This window comes from Rhinoderma darwinii, chromosome 2 (assembly GCF_050947455.1).
Source record: "Rhinoderma darwinii isolate aRhiDar2 chromosome 2, aRhiDar2.hap1, whole genome shotgun sequence".
NCBI classification, from domain to species: Eukaryota; Metazoa; Chordata; class Amphibia; order Anura; family Rhinodermatidae; genus Rhinoderma; species Rhinoderma darwinii.
The window spans coordinates 307402206-307415543 of record NC_134688.1 but is presented as its reverse complement, the minus strand read 5'-3'; the positions used below and the strand labels follow the sequence as shown (position 1 = coordinate 307415543).

General features: G+C 41.3%; 59 pseudogenes; all 59 read right to left on the bottom strand.

The window, feature by feature from the left end:
- Positions 1-149: 149 nt before the first annotated feature.
- Positions 150-268, bottom strand: LOC142745475 (5S ribosomal RNA; annotated as a pseudogene).
- A 999-nt stretch (positions 269-1267) lies between these two features.
- On the bottom strand, positions 1268-1386 carry LOC142745608 (5S ribosomal RNA; annotated as a pseudogene).
- Positions 1387-1453: 67 nt separating this feature from the next.
- Positions 1454-1572, bottom strand: LOC142744908 (5S ribosomal RNA; annotated as a pseudogene).
- A 67-nt stretch (positions 1573-1639) lies between these two features.
- LOC142747862 (5S ribosomal RNA) lies at positions 1640-1758 on the bottom strand (annotated as a pseudogene).
- Positions 1759-1825: 67 nt separating this feature from the next.
- On the bottom strand, positions 1826-1944 carry LOC142744937 (5S ribosomal RNA; annotated as a pseudogene).
- Positions 1945-2011: 67 nt separating this feature from the next.
- LOC142746723 (5S ribosomal RNA) lies at positions 2012-2130 on the bottom strand (annotated as a pseudogene).
- Positions 2131-2197: 67 nt separating this feature from the next.
- On the bottom strand, positions 2198-2316 carry LOC142745520 (5S ribosomal RNA; annotated as a pseudogene).
- A 67-nt stretch (positions 2317-2383) lies between these two features.
- On the bottom strand, positions 2384-2502 carry LOC142745855 (5S ribosomal RNA; annotated as a pseudogene).
- Positions 2503-2569: 67 nt separating this feature from the next.
- LOC142746925 (5S ribosomal RNA) lies at positions 2570-2688 on the bottom strand (annotated as a pseudogene).
- Positions 2689-2942: 254 nt separating this feature from the next.
- LOC142745805 (5S ribosomal RNA) lies at positions 2943-3061 on the bottom strand (annotated as a pseudogene).
- A 626-nt stretch (positions 3062-3687) lies between these two features.
- Positions 3688-3806, bottom strand: LOC142746606 (5S ribosomal RNA; annotated as a pseudogene).
- Positions 3807-3873: 67 nt separating this feature from the next.
- LOC142747070 (5S ribosomal RNA) lies at positions 3874-3992 on the bottom strand (annotated as a pseudogene).
- A 67-nt stretch (positions 3993-4059) lies between these two features.
- Positions 4060-4178, bottom strand: LOC142746678 (5S ribosomal RNA; annotated as a pseudogene).
- A 253-nt stretch (positions 4179-4431) lies between these two features.
- Positions 4432-4550, bottom strand: LOC142745843 (5S ribosomal RNA; annotated as a pseudogene).
- A 67-nt stretch (positions 4551-4617) lies between these two features.
- Positions 4618-4736, bottom strand: LOC142743949 (5S ribosomal RNA; annotated as a pseudogene).
- A 67-nt stretch (positions 4737-4803) lies between these two features.
- LOC142745977 (5S ribosomal RNA) lies at positions 4804-4922 on the bottom strand (annotated as a pseudogene).
- Positions 4923-4989: 67 nt separating this feature from the next.
- LOC142745324 (5S ribosomal RNA) lies at positions 4990-5108 on the bottom strand (annotated as a pseudogene).
- Positions 5109-5175: 67 nt separating this feature from the next.
- LOC142745063 (5S ribosomal RNA) lies at positions 5176-5294 on the bottom strand (annotated as a pseudogene).
- A 67-nt stretch (positions 5295-5361) lies between these two features.
- Positions 5362-5480, bottom strand: LOC142745322 (5S ribosomal RNA; annotated as a pseudogene).
- A 67-nt stretch (positions 5481-5547) lies between these two features.
- LOC142746742 (5S ribosomal RNA) lies at positions 5548-5666 on the bottom strand (annotated as a pseudogene).
- Positions 5667-5733: 67 nt separating this feature from the next.
- Positions 5734-5852, bottom strand: LOC142743948 (5S ribosomal RNA; annotated as a pseudogene).
- Positions 5853-5919: 67 nt separating this feature from the next.
- Positions 5920-6038, bottom strand: LOC142745484 (5S ribosomal RNA; annotated as a pseudogene).
- A 67-nt stretch (positions 6039-6105) lies between these two features.
- On the bottom strand, positions 6106-6224 carry LOC142745676 (5S ribosomal RNA; annotated as a pseudogene).
- Positions 6225-6291: 67 nt separating this feature from the next.
- Positions 6292-6410, bottom strand: LOC142745739 (5S ribosomal RNA; annotated as a pseudogene).
- A 67-nt stretch (positions 6411-6477) lies between these two features.
- Positions 6478-6596, bottom strand: LOC142745904 (5S ribosomal RNA; annotated as a pseudogene).
- Positions 6597-6663: 67 nt separating this feature from the next.
- Positions 6664-6782, bottom strand: LOC142744701 (5S ribosomal RNA; annotated as a pseudogene).
- A 67-nt stretch (positions 6783-6849) lies between these two features.
- LOC142746380 (5S ribosomal RNA) lies at positions 6850-6968 on the bottom strand (annotated as a pseudogene).
- A 67-nt stretch (positions 6969-7035) lies between these two features.
- On the bottom strand, positions 7036-7154 carry LOC142746865 (5S ribosomal RNA; annotated as a pseudogene).
- Positions 7155-7221: 67 nt separating this feature from the next.
- On the bottom strand, positions 7222-7340 carry LOC142745994 (5S ribosomal RNA; annotated as a pseudogene).
- Positions 7341-7407: 67 nt separating this feature from the next.
- Positions 7408-7526, bottom strand: LOC142746408 (5S ribosomal RNA; annotated as a pseudogene).
- Positions 7527-7593: 67 nt separating this feature from the next.
- LOC142743946 (5S ribosomal RNA) lies at positions 7594-7712 on the bottom strand (annotated as a pseudogene).
- A 67-nt stretch (positions 7713-7779) lies between these two features.
- LOC142745976 (5S ribosomal RNA) lies at positions 7780-7898 on the bottom strand (annotated as a pseudogene).
- A 67-nt stretch (positions 7899-7965) lies between these two features.
- On the bottom strand, positions 7966-8084 carry LOC142745321 (5S ribosomal RNA; annotated as a pseudogene).
- A 67-nt stretch (positions 8085-8151) lies between these two features.
- On the bottom strand, positions 8152-8270 carry LOC142745062 (5S ribosomal RNA; annotated as a pseudogene).
- Positions 8271-8337: 67 nt separating this feature from the next.
- On the bottom strand, positions 8338-8456 carry LOC142743945 (5S ribosomal RNA; annotated as a pseudogene).
- A 67-nt stretch (positions 8457-8523) lies between these two features.
- LOC142745831 (5S ribosomal RNA) lies at positions 8524-8642 on the bottom strand (annotated as a pseudogene).
- Positions 8643-8709: 67 nt separating this feature from the next.
- LOC142745320 (5S ribosomal RNA) lies at positions 8710-8828 on the bottom strand (annotated as a pseudogene).
- Positions 8829-8895: 67 nt separating this feature from the next.
- Positions 8896-9014, bottom strand: LOC142746290 (5S ribosomal RNA; annotated as a pseudogene).
- A 68-nt stretch (positions 9015-9082) lies between these two features.
- Positions 9083-9201, bottom strand: LOC142746741 (5S ribosomal RNA; annotated as a pseudogene).
- A 67-nt stretch (positions 9202-9268) lies between these two features.
- Positions 9269-9387, bottom strand: LOC142743944 (5S ribosomal RNA; annotated as a pseudogene).
- A 67-nt stretch (positions 9388-9454) lies between these two features.
- On the bottom strand, positions 9455-9573 carry LOC142745483 (5S ribosomal RNA; annotated as a pseudogene).
- A 253-nt stretch (positions 9574-9826) lies between these two features.
- On the bottom strand, positions 9827-9945 carry LOC142745199 (5S ribosomal RNA; annotated as a pseudogene).
- Positions 9946-10012: 67 nt separating this feature from the next.
- Positions 10013-10131, bottom strand: LOC142746907 (5S ribosomal RNA; annotated as a pseudogene).
- A 67-nt stretch (positions 10132-10198) lies between these two features.
- LOC142745903 (5S ribosomal RNA) lies at positions 10199-10317 on the bottom strand (annotated as a pseudogene).
- Positions 10318-10384: 67 nt separating this feature from the next.
- LOC142743943 (5S ribosomal RNA) lies at positions 10385-10503 on the bottom strand (annotated as a pseudogene).
- A 67-nt stretch (positions 10504-10570) lies between these two features.
- Positions 10571-10689, bottom strand: LOC142747058 (5S ribosomal RNA; annotated as a pseudogene).
- Positions 10690-10756: 67 nt separating this feature from the next.
- LOC142746625 (5S ribosomal RNA) lies at positions 10757-10875 on the bottom strand (annotated as a pseudogene).
- A 67-nt stretch (positions 10876-10942) lies between these two features.
- On the bottom strand, positions 10943-11061 carry LOC142745993 (5S ribosomal RNA; annotated as a pseudogene).
- Positions 11062-11128: 67 nt separating this feature from the next.
- On the bottom strand, positions 11129-11247 carry LOC142746793 (5S ribosomal RNA; annotated as a pseudogene).
- A 67-nt stretch (positions 11248-11314) lies between these two features.
- Positions 11315-11433, bottom strand: LOC142743841 (5S ribosomal RNA; annotated as a pseudogene).
- Positions 11434-11500: 67 nt separating this feature from the next.
- LOC142743942 (5S ribosomal RNA) lies at positions 11501-11619 on the bottom strand (annotated as a pseudogene).
- Positions 11620-11686: 67 nt separating this feature from the next.
- Positions 11687-11805, bottom strand: LOC142744616 (5S ribosomal RNA; annotated as a pseudogene).
- A 67-nt stretch (positions 11806-11872) lies between these two features.
- LOC142745319 (5S ribosomal RNA) lies at positions 11873-11991 on the bottom strand (annotated as a pseudogene).
- Positions 11992-12058: 67 nt separating this feature from the next.
- Positions 12059-12177, bottom strand: LOC142746427 (5S ribosomal RNA; annotated as a pseudogene).
- Positions 12178-12244: 67 nt separating this feature from the next.
- Positions 12245-12363, bottom strand: LOC142745818 (5S ribosomal RNA; annotated as a pseudogene).
- Positions 12364-12430: 67 nt separating this feature from the next.
- Positions 12431-12549, bottom strand: LOC142744314 (5S ribosomal RNA; annotated as a pseudogene).
- Positions 12550-12616: 67 nt separating this feature from the next.
- On the bottom strand, positions 12617-12735 carry LOC142746774 (5S ribosomal RNA; annotated as a pseudogene).
- Positions 12736-12988: 253 nt separating this feature from the next.
- On the bottom strand, positions 12989-13107 carry LOC142746990 (5S ribosomal RNA; annotated as a pseudogene).
- A 67-nt stretch (positions 13108-13174) lies between these two features.
- Positions 13175-13293, bottom strand: LOC142745900 (5S ribosomal RNA; annotated as a pseudogene).
- Between the last annotated feature and the right edge of the window lie 45 nt (positions 13294-13338).

The following is a 13338-nucleotide window of genomic DNA, read 5'->3' as shown; positions in this document are numbered from 1 at the left end:
ACTGGTACTAGCGAGGACTTAAGCTGTGTAACTTCTGTGATCTGACAAGAGCAGGCACATTCAGCTTAGAATGGCCATTGACATTAAATGCTTTAATCCATAGTCCTTTTTAATCGATTGTGAAACAAAATCTAAACGACATAATAAAAAGTCAACCGCACCACGGATTCCCAGACAGTCTCCCACACTGGTACTAGCGAGGCCTTAAGCTGTGTAACTTCTGCGATCTGACGAGAGCAGGGACATTCAGCTTAGAATGGCCTTTGACATTAAATGCTTTAATCCATAGTCCTTTTTAATCGATTCTCAAAACAAAATCTAAATGACATAATTAAAAGTCTACCGCACCACGGATTCCCAGACAGTCTCCCACACTGGTACTAGCAAGGACTTAAACTGTGTAACTTCTGCGATCTGACAAGAGCAGGCACATTCAGCTTAGAATGGCCATTAACATTAAATGCTTTAATCCATAGTCCATTTTAATCGATTGTGAAACAAATCTAAACGACATAATAAAAAGTCAACTGCACCTCGGATTCCCAGACAGTCTCTCACACTCGTACTAGCGAGGCCTTAAAGTGTTATATATCTGCGATTTGACGAGAAAAGGCACATTTAAGCTTAGAATGGCTATTAACTTTTAAAGCTTTAGTCTATTTTTATTTTTAAACAATTGTGAAAGAAATTCTAAACGACATAATAAAAAGTCAACAGCACCACGGAAGCCCAGAAAGTCTCCCACACTGGTACTAGCGAGGTGTTAAAGTGTTATTGATCTGCGATTTGACGAGAAAAGGCACATTTCACCTAAGAATAGCCATTAACTTTTAAAGCTTTAGTTTATTATTATTTTTAATCGATTGTGAAACAAATTCTAAACGACATAATAAAAAGTCAACCACACCATGGATTCCAAGACAGTCTCCCACACTGGTACTAGCGAGGCCTTAAGCTGTGTAACTTCTGCGATCTTACGAGAGGAGGCACATTCAGCTTAGAATGGCCATTGACAATAACTGCTTTAATCCATAGTCCTATTTAATCTATTGTGAAACAAAATCTAAACGACATAATAAAAAGGCAACCGCACCACAGATTCTCAGACAGTCTCCCACACTGGTACTAGCGAGGCCTTAAGCTGTGTAAGTTCTGCGATCTGACAAGAGCAGGCACATTCAGCTTAGAATGGCCATTGACATTAAATGCTTTAATCCATAGTCCTTTTTAATCGATTGTGAAACAAAATCTAAACGACATAATAAAAAGTCAACCGCACCACTGATTCCCAGACAGTCTCCCACACTGGTACTAGCGTGGCCTTAAGCTGTGTAAGTTCTGCGATCTGACGAGAGCAGGCACATTCAGCTTAGAATGGCCATTGACAATAACTGCTTTAATCCATAGTCCTATTTAATCTATTGTGAAACAAAATCTAAACGACATAATAAAAATTCAACCGCACCACGGATTCCCAGACAGTCTCCCACACTGGTACTAGCGAGGCCTTAAGCTGTGTAACTTCTGCGATCTGACGAGAGCAGGAACATTCAGCTTAGAATGGCCATTGACTTTAAATGCTTTAATCCATAGTCCTATTTAATCAATTGTGAAACAAAATCTAAACGACATAATGAAAAGTCAACCGCACCACGGATTCCCAGACAGTCTCCCACACTGGTACTAGCGAGGCCTTAAGCTGTGTAACTTCTGCGTTCTGACGAGAACAGGCACATTCAGCTTAGAATGGCCATTGACGTTAAATGCTTTAATCCATAGTCCTATTTAATCTATTGTGAAACAAAATCTAAACGACATAATAAAAAGTCAACCGCACCACGGATTCCCAGACAATCTCCCACACTGGTACTAGCGGGGCCTTAAGCTGTGTAACTTCTGCGATCTGACGAGAGCAGGCACATTCAGCTTAGAATGGCCATTGACATTAAATGCTTTAATCCATAGTCCTTTTTAATCGATTGTGAAACAAAATCTAAACGACATAATAAAAATTCAACCGCACCACGGATTCCCAGACAGTCTCCCACACTGGTACTAGCGAGGCCTTAAGCTGTGTAACTTCTGTGCTCTGACGAGAGCAGGAACATTCAGCTTAGAATGGCCATTGACGTTAAATGCTTTAATCCATAGTCCTATTTAATCAATTGTGAAACAAAATCTAATTGACATAATAAAAAGCCAACCGCACCACGGATTCCCAGATAGTCTCCCACACTGGTACTAGCAAGGCCTTAAGCTGTGTAACTTCTGCGATCTGACGAGAGCAGGCAAATTCAGCTTAGAATGGCCATTGACATTAAATGCTTTAATCCATAGTCCTTTTTAATCGATTGTGAAACAAAATCTAAACGACATAATAAAAAGTCAACCGCACCACGGATTCCCAGACAGTCTCCCACACTGGTACTAGCGAGGCCTTAAGCTGTGTAACTTCTGCGATCTGACGAGAGCAGGCACATTCAGCTTAGAATGGCCATTGACGTTAAATGCTTTAATCCATAGTCCTTTTTAATCGATTGTGAAACAAAATCTAAACGACATAATAAAAATTCAACCGCACCACTGATTCCCAGACAGTCTCCCACACTGGTACTAGCGAGGCCTTAGGCTGTGTAACTTCTGCGATCTGACGAGAGCAGGCACATTCAGCTTAGAATGGCCATTGACGTTAAATACTTTAATCCATAGTCCTATTTAATCTATTGTGAAACAAAATCTAAACGACATAATAAAAAGTCAACCGCACCACGGATTCCCAGACAGTCTCCCACACTGGTACTAGCAGAAGCGTTAAGCTGTGTAACTTCTGCAATTTAACGAGAGCAGGCACATTCAGCTTAGAATGGCCATTGACTTTAAATGCTTTAATCCATAGTCCTTTTTAATCGATTGTGAAACAAAATCTAAACGACATAATAAAAAGTCAACCGCACCACGGATTCCCAGACAGTCTCCCACACTGGTACTAGCGAGGCCTTAAGCTGTGCAACTTCTGCGATCTGACGAGAGCAGGGACATTCAGCTTAGAATGGCCATTGACAGTAAATGCTTTAATCCATAGTCCTTTTTAATCGATTGTGAAACAAAATCTAAACGACATAATAAAAATTCAACCGCACCACTGATTCCCAGACAGTCTCCCACACTGGTAGTAGCGAGGCCTTAGGCTGTGTAACTTCTGCGATCTGACGAGAGCAGGCACATTCAGCTTAGAAAGGCCATTGACGTTAAATACTTTAATCCATAGTCCTATTTAATCTATTGTGAAACGAAATCTAAACGACATAATAAAAAGTCAACCGCACCACGGATTCCCAGACAGTCTCCCACACTGGTACTAGCAGAAGCGTTAAGCTGTGTAACTTCTGCAATTTAACGAGAGCAGGCACATTCAGCTTAGAATGGCCATTGACTTTAAATGCTTTAATCCATAGTCCTTTTTAATCGATTGTGAAACAAAATCTAAACGACATAATAAAAATTCAACCGCACCACGGATTCCCAGACAGTCTCCCACACTGGAACTAGCAAAGCCTTAAGCTGTGTAACTTCTGCGATCTGACGAGAGCAGGCACATTCAGCTTAGAATGGCCATTGACATTAAATGCTTTAATCCATAGTCCTTTTTAATCGATTGTGAAACAAAATCTAAACGACATAATAAAAAGTCAACCGCACCACGGATTCCCAGACAGTCTCCCACACTGGTACTAGCGAGGCCTTAAGCTGTATAACTTCTGCGGTCTGCCGAGAGCAGGCACATTCAGCTTAAAATGGCCATTGACATGAAATGCTTTAATCCATAGTCCTTTTTAATCGATTGTGAAACAAAATCTAAACGACATGATAAAAAGTCAACCGCACCACGGATTCCCAGACAGTCTCCCACACTGGTACTAGCAAGGCCTTAAGCTGTGTAACTTCTCCGATCTGACGAGAGCAGGGACATTCAGCTTAGAATGGCCATTGACATTAAATGCTTTAATCCATAGTCCTTTTTAATCGATTGTGAAACAAAATCTAAACGACATTATAAAAAGTCAACCGAACCACGGATTCCCAGACAGTCTCCCACACTGGTACTAACGAGGCCTTAAGCTGTGTAACGTCTGCGTTCTGAGGAGAGCAGGGACATTCAGCTTAGAATGGCCATTGACGTTAAATGCTTTAATCCATAGTCCTATTTAATCTATTGTGAAACAAAATCTAAACGACATAATAAAACGTCAACCGCACCACGGATTCCCAGACAGTCTCCCAAACTGGTAGTAGCAAAGCCTTAAGCTGTGTAACTCCTGCGATCTGACGAGAGCAGGCACATTCAGCTTAGAATGGCCATTGACATTAAATGCTTTAATCCATAGTCCTTTTTAATCGATTGTGAAACAAAATCTAAACGACATAATAAAAAGTCAACCGCACCACGGATTCCCAGACAGTCTCCCACACTGGTACTAGCGAGGCCTTAAGCTGTGTAACTTCTGCGATCTGACGAGAGCAGGCACATTCAGCTTAGAATGGCCATTGACGTTAAATGCTTTAATCCATAGTCCTATGTAATCTATTGTGAAACAAAATCTAAACGACATAATAAAAAGTCAACCGCACCACGGATTCCCAGACAGTCTCCCACACTGGTACTAGCGAGGCCTTAAGCTGTGTAACTTCTGCGATCTGACGAGAGCAGGGACATTCAGCTTAGAATGGCCATTGACATTAAATGCTTTAATCCATAGTCCTTTTTAATCGATTGTGAAACAAAATCTAAACGACATAATAAAAAGTTAACCGCACCACGGATTCCCAGACAGTCTCCCACACTTGTACTAGCGAGGCCTTAAGCTGTGTAACTTCTGCGATCTGACGAGAGCAGGCACATTCAGCTTAGAATGGCCATTGACAATAAAAGCCTTAATCAATAGTCCTATTTAATCTATTGTGAAACAAAATCTAAACAACATAATAAAAATTCAACCGCACCACGGATTCCCAGACAGTCTCCCACACTGGTACTAGCGAGGCCTTAAGCTGTGTAACTTCTGCGATCTGACGAGAGCAGGGACATTCAGCTTAGAATGGCCATTGACGTTAAATGCTTTAATCCATAGTCCTATTTAATCTATTGTGAAACAAAATCTAAACGACATAATAAAAAGTCAACCGCACCACGGATTCCCAGATAGTCTCCCACACTAGTACTAGCAAGGCCTTAAGCAGTGTAACTTCTGCGATCTGACGAGAGCAGGCACATTCAGCTTAGAATGGCCATTGACATTAAAAGCCTTAATCCATAGTCCTATTTAATCTATTGTGAAACAAAATCTAAACAACATAATAAAAATTCAACCGCACCACGGATTCCCAGACAGTCTCCCACACTGGTACTAGCGAGGCCTTAAGCTGTGTAACTTCTGCGATCTGACGAGAGCAGGGACATTCAGCTTAGAATGGCCATTGACATTAAATGCTTTAATCCATAGTCCTTTTTAATCGATTGTGAAACAAAATCTAAACGACATAATAAAAAGTCAACCTCACCACTGATTCCCAGACAGTCTCCCACACTAGTACTAGCGAGGCCTTAAGCTGTGTAACTTCTGCGACCTGACGAGAGCAGGCACATTCAGCTTAGAATGGCCATTGACATTAAATGCTTTAATACATAGTCCTTTTTAATCGATTGTGAAACAAAATCTAAACGACATAATAAATAGTCAACCGCACCACGGATTCCCAGACAGTCTCCCACACTGGTACTAGCGAGGCCTTAAGCTGTGTAACTTCTGCGATCTGACGAGAGCAGGGACATTCAGCTTAGAATGGCCATTGACATTAAATGCTTTAATCCATAGTCCTTTTTAATCGATTGTGAAACAAAATCTAAACGACATAATAAAAAGTCAACCGCACCACGGATTCCCAGACAGTCTCACACACTAGTACTAGCGAGGCCTTAAGCTGTGTAACTTCTGCGATCTGACGAGAGCAGGCACATTCAGCTTAGAATGGCCATTGACGTTAAATGCTTTAATCCATAGTCCTATTTAATCTATTGTGAAACAAAATCTAAACGACATAATAAAAAGTCAACCGCACAACGGATTCCCAGACAGTCTCCCACACTGGTACTAGCAAGGCCTTAAGCTGTGTAATTTCTGCGTTCTGACGAGAGCAGGCACATTCAGCTTAGAATGGCTATTGACGTTGAATGCTTCAATCCATAGTCCTATTTAATCTATTGTGAAACAAAATCTAAACGACATCATAAAAAGTAAACCGCACCACGGATTCCCAGACAGTCTCCCACACTGGTACTAGCGAGGCCTTAAGCTGTGTAACTTCTGCGTTCTGACAAGAGCAGGCACATTCAGCTTAGAATGGCCATTGACGTTAAGTGCTTTAATCCATAGTCCTATTTAATCTATTGTGAAACAAAATCTAAACGACATATTAAAAAGTCAACCTCACCACTGATTCCCAGACAGTCTCCCACACTAGTACTAGCGAGGCCTTAAGCTGTGTAACTTCTGCGATCTGACGAGAGCAGGCACATTCAGCTTAGAATGGCCATTGACATTAAATGCTTTAATACATAGTCCTTTTTAATCGATTGTGAAACAAAATCTAAACGACATAATAAAAAGTCAACCGCACCACGGATTCCCAGACAGTCTCCCACACTGGTACTAGCGAGGCCTTAAGCTGTGTAACTTCTGCGATCTGACGAGAGCAAGGACATTCAGCTTAGAATGGCCATTGACATTAAATGCTTTAATCCATAGTCCTTTTTAATCGATTGTGAAAAAAAATCTAAACGACATAATAAAAATTCAACCGCACCACGGATTCCCAGACAGTCTCCCACACTGGTACTAGCGAGGCATTAAGCTGTGTAACTTCTGCGTTCTGACGAGAGCAGGCACATTCAGCTTAGAATGGCCATTGACGTTAAATGCTTTAATCCATAGTCCTATTTAATCTATTGTGAAACAAAATCTAAACGACATAATAAAAAGTCAACCTCACCACGGATTCCCAGACAGTCTCACACACTAGTACTAGCGAGGCCTTAAGCTGTGTAACTTCTGCGATCTGACGAGAGCAGGCACATTCAGCTTAGAATGGCCATTGACATTAAATGCTTTAATCCATAGTCCTTTTTAATCGATTGTGAAACAAAATCTAAACGACATAATAAAAATTCAACCGCACCACGGATTCCCAGACAGTCTGCCACACTAGTACTAGCGAGGCCTTAAGCTGTGTAACTTCTGCGATCTGACGAGAGCAGGCACATTCAGCTTAGAATGGCCATTGACATTAAATGTTTTAATCCATAGTCCTTTTTAATCGATTGTGAAACAAAATCTAAACGACATAATAAAAAGTCAACCTCACCACGGATTTCCAGACAGTCTCCCACACTAGTACTAGCGAGGCCTTAAGCTGTGTAACTTCTGCGATCTGACGAGAGCAGGCACATTCAGCTTAGAATGGCCGCTGACGTTAAATGCTTTAATCCATAGTCCTTTTTAATCGATTGTGAAACAAAATCTAAACGACATAATAAAAAGTCAACCGCACCACGGATTCCCAGACAGTCTCCCACACTGGTACTAGCGAGGCCTTAAGCTGTGTAACTTCTGCGATCTGACGAGAGCAGGGACATTCAGCTTAGAATGGCCATTGACATTAAATGCTTTAATCCATAGTCCTTTTTAATCGATTGTGAAACAAAATCTAAACGACATAATAAAAAGTTAACCGCACCACGGATTCCCAGACAGTCTCCCACACTTGTACTAGCGAGGCCTTAAGCTGTGTAACTTCTGCGATCTGACGAGAGCAGGCACATTCAGCTTAGAATGGCCATTGACAATAAAAGCCTTAATCAATAGTCCTATTTAATCTATTGTGAAACAAAATCTAAACAACATAATAAAAATTCAACCGCACCACGGATTCCCAGACAGTCTCCCACACTGGTACTAGCGAGGCCTTAAGCTGTGTAACTTCTGCGATCTGACGAGAGCAGGGACATTCAGCTTAGAATGGCCATTGACGTTAAATGCTTTAATCCATAGTCCTATTTAATCTATTGTGAAACAAAATCTAAACGACATAATAAAAAGTCAACCGCACCACGGATTCCCAGATAGTCTCCCACACTAGTACTAGCAAGGCCTTAAGCAGTGTAACTTCTGCGATCTGACGAGAGCAGGCACATTCAGCTTAGAATGGCCATTGACATTAAATGCTTTAATCCATAGTCCTTTTTAATCGATTGTGAAACAAAATCTAAACGACATAATAGAAAGTCAACCGCACCACGGATTCCCAGACAGTCTCCCACACTGGTACTAGCGAGGCCTTAAGCTGTGTAACTTCTGCGATCTGACGAGAGCAGGGACATTCAGCTTAGAATGGCCATTGACATTAAATGCTTTAATCCATAGTCCTTTTTAATCGATTGTGAAACAAAATCTAAACGACATAATAAAAAGTCAACCGCACCACGGATTCCCAGACAGTCTCCCACACTGGTACTAGCGAGGCCTTAAGCTGTGTAACTTCTGCGATCTGACGAGAGCAGGCACATTCAGCTTAGAATGGCCATTGACATTAAAAGCCTTAATCCATAGTCCTATTTAATCTATTGTGAAACAAAATCTAAACAACATAATAAAAATTCAACCGCACCACGGATTCCCAGACAGTCTCCCACACTGGTACTAGCGAGGCCTTAAGCTGTGTAACTTCTGCGATCTGACGAGAGCAGGGACATTCAGCTTAGAATGGCCATTGACATTAAATGCTTTAATCCATAGTCCTTTTTAATCGATTGTGAAACAAAATCTAAACGACATAATAAAAAGTCAACTGCACCACGGATTCCCAGACAGTCTCCCACACTGGTACAAGCAAGGCCTTAAGCTGTGTAACTTCTGCGATCTGACGAGAGCAGGCACATTCAGCTTAGAACGGCCATTGACATTAAAAGCCTTAATCCATAGTCCTATTTAATCTATTGTGAAACAAAAATCTAAACGACATAATAAAAAGTCAACCTCACCACTGATTCCCAGACAGTCTCCCACACTAGTACTAGCGAGGCCTTAAGCTGTGTAACTTCTGCGACCTGACGAGAGCAGGCACATTCAGCTTAGAATGGCCATTGACATTAAATGCTTTAATACATAGTCCTTTTTAATCGATTGTGAAACAAAATCTAAACGACATAATAAATAGTCAACCGCACCACGGATTCCCAGACAGTCTCCCACACTGGTACTAGCGAGGCCTTAAGCTGTGTAACTTCTGCGATCTGACGAGAGCAGGGACATTCAGCTTAGAATGGCCATTGACATTAAATGCTTTAATCCATAGTCCTTTTTAATCGATTGTGAAACAAAATCTAAACGACATAATAAAAAGTCAACCGCACCACGGATTCCCAGACAGTCTCACACACTAGTACTAGCGAGGCCTTAAGCTGTGTAACTTCTGCGATCTGACGAGAGCAGGCACATTCAGCTTAGAATGGCCATTGACGTTAAATGCTTTAATCCATAGCCCTATTTAATCTATTGTGAAACAAAATCTAAACGACATAATAAAAAGTCAACCGCACAACGGATTCTCAGACAGTCTCCCACACTGGTACTAGCGAGGCCTTAAGCTGTGTAACTTCTGCGATCTGACGAGAGCAGAGACATTCAGCTTAGAATGGCCATTGACCTTAAACGCTTTAATCCATAGACCTTTTTAATCGATTGTGAAACAAAATCTAAACGACATAATAAAAATTCAACCGCACCACGGATTCCCAGACAGTCTCCCACACTGGTACTAGCAAGGCCTTAAGCTGTGTAATTTCTGCGTTCTGACGAGAGCAGGCACATTCAGCTTAGAATGGCTATTGACGTTGAATGCTTCAATCCATAGTCCTATTTAATCTATTGTGAAACAAAATCTAAACGACATCATAAAAAGTAAACCGCACCACGGATTCCCAGACAGCCTCCCACACTGGTACTAGCGAGGCCTTAAGCTGTGTAACTTCTGCGTTCTGACAAGAGCAGGGACATTCAGCTTAGAATGGCCATTGACGTTAAGTGCTTTAATCCATAGTCCTATTTAATCTATTGTGAAACAAAATCTAAACGACATATTAAAAAGTCAACCTCACCACTGATTCCCAGACAGTCTCCCACACTAGTACTAGCGAGGCCTTAAGCTGTGTAACTTCTGCGATCTGACGAGAGCAGGCACATTCAGCTTAGAATGGCCATTGACATTAAATGCTTTAATACATAGTCCTTTTTAATCGATTGTGAAACAAAATCTAAACGACATAATAAATAGTCAACCGCACCACGGATTCCCAGACAGTCTCCCACACTGGTACTAGCGAGGCCTTAAGCTGTGTAACTTCTGCGATCTGACGAGAGCAGGGACATTCAGCTTAGAATGGCCATTGACATTAAATGCTTTAATCCATAGTCCTTTTTAATCGATTGTGAAAAAAAATCTAAACGACATAATAAAAATGCAACCGCACCACGGATTCCCAGACAGTCTCCCACACTGGTACTAGCGAGGCATTAAGCTGTGTAACTTCTGCGTTCTGACGAGAGCAGGCACATTCAGCTTAGAATGGCCATTGACGTTAAATGCTTTAATCCATAGTCCTATTTAATCTATTGTGAAACAAAATCTAAACGACATAATAAAAAGTCAACCTCACCACGTATTCCCAGACAGTCTCACACACTAGTACTAGCGAGGCCTTAAGCTGTGTAACTTCTGCGATCTGACGAGAGCAGGCACATTCAGCTTAGAATGGCCATTGACATTAAATGCTTTAATCCATAGTCCTTTTTAATCGATTGTGAAACAAAATCTAAACGACATAATAAAAATTCAACCGCACCACGGATTCCCAGACAGTCTGCCACACTAGTACTAGCGAGGCCTTAAGCTGTGTAACTTCTGCGATCTGACGAGAGCAGGCACATTCAGCTTAGAATGGCCATTGACATTAAATGTTTTAATCCATAGTCCTTTTTAATCGATTGTGAAACAAAATCTAAACGACATAATAAAAAGTCAACCTCACCACGGATTTCCAGACAGTCTCCCACACTAGTACTAGCGAGGCCTTAAGCTGTGTAACTTCTGCGATCTGACGAGAGCAGGCACATTCAGCTTAGAATGGCCACTGACGTTAAATGCTTTAATCCATAGTCCTTTTTAATCGATTGTGAAACAAAATCTAAATGACATAATAAAAAGTCAACCGCACCACGGATTCCCAGACAGTCTCCCACACTGGTACTAGCGAGGCCTTAAGCTGTGTAATTTCTGCGATCTGACGAGAGCAGGGACATTCAGCTTAGAATGGCCATTGACATTAAATGCTTTAATCCATAGTCCTTTTTAATCGATTGTGAAACAAAATCTAAACGACATAATAAAAAGTCAACCGCACCACGGATTCCCAGACAGTCTCCCACACTGGTACTAGCGAGGCCTTAAGCTGTGTAACTTCTGCGATCTGACGAGAGCAGGGACATTCAGCTTAGAATGGCCATTGACATTAAATGCTTTAATCCATAGTCCTTTTTAATCGATTGTGAAACAAAATCTAAACGACATAATAAAAAGTCAACCGCACCACGGATTCCCAGACAGTCTCCCACACTTGTACTAGCGAGGCCTTAAGCTGTGTAACTTCTGCGATCTGACGAGAGCAGGCACATTCAGCTTAGAATGGCCATTGACAATAAAAGCCTTAATCAATAGTCCTATTTAATCTATTGTGAAACAAAATCTAAACAACATAATAAAAATTCAACCGCACCACGGATTCCCAGACAGTCTCCCACACTGGTACTAGCGAGGCCTTAAGCTGTGTAACTTCTGCGATCTGACGAGAGCAGGGACATTCAGCTTAGAATGGCCATTGACGTTAAATGCTTTAATCCATAGTCCTATTTAATCTATTGTGAAACAAAATCTAAACGACATAATAAAAAGTCAACCGCACCACGGATTCCCAGATAGTCTCCCACACTAGTACTAGCAAGGCCTTAAGCAGTGTAACTTCTGCGATCTGACAAGAGCAGGCACATTCAGCTTAGAATGGCCATTGACATTAAATGCTTTAATCCATAGTCCTTTTTAATCGATTGTGAAACAAAATCTAAACGACATAATAAAAAGTCAACCGCACCACGGATTCCCAGACAGTCTCCCACACTGGTACTAGCGAGGCCTTAAGCTGTGTAACTTCTGCGATCTGACGAGAGCAGGCACATTCAGCTTAGAATGGCCATTGACATTAAAAGCCTTAATCCATAGTCCTATTTAATCTATTGTGAAACAAAATCTAAACAACATAATAAAAATTCAACCGCACCACGGATTCCCAGACAGTCTCCCACACTGGTACTAGCGAGGCCTTAAGCTGTGTAACTTCTGCGTTCTGACGAGAGCAGGCACATTCAGCTTAGAATGGCCATTGACGTTAAATGCTTTAATCCATAGTCCTATTTAATCTATTGTGAAACAAAATCTAAACGACATAATAAAAAGTCAACCGCACAACGGATTCCCAGACAGTCTCCCACACTGGTACTAGCGAGGCCTTAAGCTGTGTAACTTCTGCGATCTGACGAGAGCAGAGACATTCAGCTTAGAATGGCCATTGACCTTAAAAGCTTTAATCCATAGACCTTTTTAATCGATTGTGAAACAAAATCTAAACGACATAATAAAAATTCAACCGCACCACGGATTCCCAGACAGTCTCCCACACTGGTATTAGCAAGGCCTTAAGCTGTGTAATTTCTGCGTTATGACGAGAGCAGGCACATTCAGCTTAGAATGGCTATTGACGTTGAATGCTTTAATCCATAGTCCTATTTAATCTATTGTGAAACAAAATCTAAACGACATCATAAAAAGAAAACCACACCACGGATTCCCAGACAGTCTCCCACACTGGTACTAGCGAGGCCTTAAGCTGTGTAACTTCTGCGTTCTGACAAGAGCAGGCACATTCAGCTTAGAATGGCCATTGACATTAAATGCTTTAATCCATAGTCCTATTTAATCTATTGTGAAACAAAATCTAAACGACATATTAAAAAGTCAACCTCACCACTGATTCCCAGACAGTCTCCCACACTAGTACTAGCGAGGCCTTAAGCTGTGTAACTTCTGCGATCTGACGAGAGCAGGCACATTCAGCTTAGAATGGCCATTGACATTAAATGCTTTAATACATAGTCCTTTTTAATCGATTGTGAAACA